Source organism: Arvicanthis niloticus, chromosome 8 (assembly GCF_011762505.2).
Source record: "Arvicanthis niloticus isolate mArvNil1 chromosome 8, mArvNil1.pat.X, whole genome shotgun sequence".
In the NCBI taxonomy this organism is placed as follows: domain Eukaryota; kingdom Metazoa; phylum Chordata; class Mammalia; order Rodentia; family Muridae; genus Arvicanthis; species Arvicanthis niloticus.
In genome coordinates, this window is record NC_047665.1 from 7,778,125 (window position 1) to 7,782,866 (window position 4,742).

Here is a 4,742-nt window from a genome sequence, read left to right on the forward strand (position 1 = left end):
GGATTTACAGACTGACCTGAGACATCCAAATTCCTTTATCCCCAGACCTTCCCACACCACAGGCCGACACAGTAAGAGCATCTGGGAGAGTCCCGGGCTCCTGTTACTCACGACTGAAACCTGCAAAAGCCACATCCCCAACAAAGGATCTTCCGAAACGTGAGTGCAGGCTGCCCTGCCTTCTCGATGGGCACTCCAAAATGCTTCAGCGACACGTTAAAAGTTCCTCACACAAGGCACCAAAATGTGTGGATTAAATGAACTAGTATTAACTCAGAGGCACCAGTAATGCATCAGTGTCTCCTTAAGGAGAGAAATAAAAATACTTCCTCTTGGAATCATTTAACTGAGAGCAGGTCCAGATTTGAATTCTCTGGTTTTTGCTCCCTGCGTCTGCCGTCTGTGTGTCTCCCTCTGTAACACGAGGCTTTACTTTGTCTTTATTAAACAACAAAGACAGCATCACATGGGGAAGGAACGGGACACTTTACAGAAACATTTAACAGAATTTTACAAGGAATTAAGTCACTGGCTCAAACTGATCCCAACTGATCCAGATAACAAAAAGTACTACAAACTGTTTATCAACCAGTATCCATAAATGGTTACTTTTAACATTTATGGTAGATTTTAGAAGGTTGCTTTCAACTTCTGGACCTGTTGCTTTCAGCAAACGTCTGGGGTGGGGAGAGGGGCAGAGAGTTGGGGCTTGGGGTGCATGGAAGAACACATAACTCATGATCACAAATCTACACTAGCTTATGTTGTAGGAAATCCAAGGCTGGCTGGTTACATTGTTCTCTTTAAGGTAGATTAAACAAACAGGCTGGACACACAGTAGGACAGCAGTCTTAACTGACCTCAAGGTATATTATTAATGCTAGCTGTGAGGTCCAGCAAAAGTTTCAGTCTCTTGGACTGTAAGAGATATTTGCATACTCGCCACAGTGAGAAACCAGGGTCCGCCAGGTTGTTCCCTTTTCCTTAGAGGCAGATCCAGGTATTTGTGGGTACAGCACTGCCTTCCTCCTCAGGACAGCGCTATGTCCCCACATGCTGGGCTGGATGTTGGTGATGCTCTCCTGTCTATGAGGCGAAGACACTGCCTGGATTGCATGTTGATCTACATACCGTGCAACAGGGGCACACAACAGGCTCTGGGGTAAGTGTTCGCCGCCTGTGGGTGGCTTATTGTGAGCCAGACCCTGTGCTGAGGGCTTTATAACCTTACACACACACACACACACTCAGGGGTTCTAGTGTAGCTCTGTGTCAGAGATGAGGAAACAGAGACTCGGTGAGTCCCACCTATCAAGCCTTCTTTCCACGCTCCAGATGGTGTTTAGAAAATAGAAATAGAACAGCATCAGTTGCTTTTCTATTGCTGTAATGAAACATTGGGATCACAAGCAACTTGGGGAGGAAAGTGCTTACAAGTGTATTAGCCCAGCACGGTCTATCTTCAAAGCAAGTCACGGCAGGAACCCAAAGGCAGGAACTCACACAGAGCCTATGAAGGAGCACTGCTCGCTGGCTTGCTCAGCCTGCTTTCTTGTACAACTTGGGACCACTGGCCCAGGGGTGGCAGCAACCCACACCAACCACTAATCAAGAAAATGTTCTACAGACTTGCCTGCAGGCAATTTGATGCAAGTATTTTCTCCATTCCCAAGTTACTCTCCTCTTCCCAAGTTACTCTAGCTTGTGTCAAGCTGACAAAAAGAAACTAAGTAGCAGAGAAAGAAAAAGTTTATTTTGGCTTATAGTTTCAGAGAGATTTAAAAAAAAAATGGTTATGCAAAGGAGCCATGGCGACAGGTAGCAGGTGACGGGTGATGGGTGACGGGTGACAGGTGGTGGGCAGCAGGTCCCTCAGCAAGAAGCTGCAGTCAGATCTTCACCACAAACATAAAGTACAGAGAGAAAAATGGAAGATGTGAGGCTATCAATGAACTCTCGAAGTCCACTCCAGTGACTGTGTCCTCCTGCAAGGTCACACTGCCTCCCCAAACAGTGCTACCAACTGGGGAGCAGATGTTCAAATACCTGACTTTATGGGGCCATTTCTCCTTCTAACTGCCACATCAGTGGTAGAGGAAAGATTTGAACCCTTGCACACCTGACTTCCCGAAGATGTTCTGCTGTGAAGTATGCATTGTCTACTGCTCCTATCTGTCATCCCCATGTGATCTTCCTGCCTGCCTGAAAGCTCTGGATAGCAAGACTTAGCCCTGGGCTGAGGTAATTATGGAAAGAAAATCAGCCATTTAGTCACCATGGCCGCACAGGCCAGCTGTGGGAGCCAGCTTCGTTTAACCGCTGTCAAGTCTAGTTGCGCTCATGAAGCAGGGTGGCGCTCCAGCCGCGTGCTCCAGCTGGGTTTCTCCAGACGCTCAACAAAGGGAACTCAAGCTGGGAGGCAGAGATTGCTGCTTGCCCCACATTTGATGGACACAAATTCTGTTTGAGCAGAGGCAGCCGGTTCCCAGCACAAGCAAAATGGCCACGATGCTGTCACATTCGGCTCAGGACTTTAGTGAGCAGCAGGTGGAAACCATCCCAGTTGCTGACTTCCAAAATCAATTCAAAGGCACATTTAAAATCATGAATTTCATCTTACCAGAGGCCAGAATGAATATTCTGGGATGGATGGCGAGCTTGTCTGATAAGATATCAATATTCAGAACTGCCCCAGCACCAAGGGAGACGTAGAACAAGAGGCTTCCTCTCGGCTGTTTCTGCAAAGGCCTGGCCTAACGTCATCATACATCAGAAAGGCTGTTCCACTGCCACGTGGCCCTTAAAGACAGACAGGGGCTTAGCACTCACATTGGTTGAGCCACAGAAAAGATTGCAATGCGAGAAAATTATGAAAGCTGTTTCTTTATAGATTTCAGGGACAGCTGGAGCTTTCCCACCAAACCCCAGTATGGGTCCCATCTTAGAAGAGCCTAAGGCCCCGTCCAAGGTCACACAGTAGCCAAGAGCTCTTCAGCAAAGCTAAAGATTTGCCCCTCCCCTGAGTAGGATGCCCATATCTTTGCCAGGGAGAGCGCTGGTCCCTGACATCTGTCCTAAGTGAAAAGCATCACCCCACCCCTAATCCATGGATACCCAGACAATTAGGTACTAGGTTCTACTTTTTAAAAAAAAATTTCGGCACACAAAACAACACAGGGTTAATAACAACAGCTACTACTTAATCAGACTTTTTCTGTGCAATTTCATGGTAGCTACAGGAAGCAGAAATTATACCCATTGTTCACAAAGGGAAAACTGAAGTTCATACAATTCAGCCTAGCAACAGACTGCTGGAACTAGGGCTTCAAGGCCAGGTTCTAGATCATATGCTATGACCACATTATACATATCTATTTTCTGAATTGACAATTTCATAAATGAAAAACATAATGGTCACATATTCATAGATAAAGGCCTGCTACTTACCTAATATAAACATTTCCTTTTTTTTTTTCCTGAAGGAGACTGGCAGAATTACTACATGCAGTTACTCTGCTAACTAACCTTCAACTATTTGTATAGCACATAAGATAGGTTCTACTTTCAAAAGAACAAAAGTCAGGCGCTGGAGAGATGGCTCGGCAGTTAAGAGCACTGACCTCTCTTCCAGAGGTCCTGAGTTCAATTCCTAGCACCCACATGACAGCTCACAACTGTTTGTAATCCAAGGTCTGACACCCTTAATCAGATATACTTGCAGGCTAAACACCAATGCACACAAAATAAAAATAAACTTTTAAAAATGAATTCTGTAAGGATTCTAATTGAGAGAGAGAGAGAGAGAGAGAGAGAGAGAGAGAGAGAGAGAGAGAGAGAGAACACTACACCTCCAGGGCAGAAGAGAAGGTTTTCCTTGCCAGTTTGGTTGACATGAGCTTAAAGCCAGGCATCAGCTACCTCAGAGCCTGGGATGGGATACAGGCCTTCGACATTCCAACTCAGAGAACTGTGCAGTGCTGAAGCACGGGGCAGCTTGGGGATCCATGGAAACCCTGGGCTGCACCATACTCATGCTTCTATGGTGTTATTCTGACTTTCTCCTTCCCTTGACCCTGGGAAGGATAGTGGTGGGAGAGAGAGATCAGAGAAACCCAAGTGTACACCATGGAGCCTGGCTAATTCTGGGGGCTGGAGGAGCCTCCTGGAGCCATGGGAGCTCAGGGGTTGCACCAGACTCCTTCAGTCTCTCCATATCCGTCTTTGTGTTTAGCCTTTCACTGATACCCTATTCAAAAAGCTGTGGGCACTGTCCAGGCCTGTCCAGCCATAGGCCGGTGAAAGTGTAATCATCCAGTAACTGAGCTAAACACTGCAGAGAGCAGCCCACTCCATAGCTGAAAGATCCAAGTGATGCAAGTCCTTAAAGCAGAGCACAAAAAGATGCTTCCTGGAGCCGCCCCCGAGCCCCGCCCCGAGCCCCGCCCCTGAGCCCCACAGAGGCAAAGCCTTTCTCAAGTGGTAACCTGGAAATGAGGGCAAGGCAGAGCCCTGCCCTGGCATACCTTCCTTCTCTATGCTAGCCCTGGCTATCCTCAGCTGCACCAGGAGGTAGCAGTGAGCTCTTTGCCCTCAGGGTGCCCTCCCCACACCACCTTCATTGTGAGGGTCCCTCATGTCCTCTGTGCTGAGTGCAATGTTTCCATTCACTCCACTTGAGTCCCTTCACGAATGTCCCTGGTGGACACACACCAGGAAGGTATTTAACTGACCTTCCAGGCCTC

The 4,742-nt window shown here is 47.4% G+C and overlaps 1 non-coding gene across 1 annotated transcript; it reads right to left on the minus strand.

Annotated features, from left to right (window-relative positions):
- Positions 1-3,470: 3,470 nt before the first annotated feature.
- Positions 3,471-3,589, minus strand: LOC117714426 (small nucleolar RNA SNORA19). Its single transcript, XR_004607512.1, has one exon. It is a non-coding gene; the product is annotated as a small nucleolar RNA SNORA19 (small nucleolar RNA).
- Positions 3,590-4,742: the final 1,153 nt, after the last annotated feature.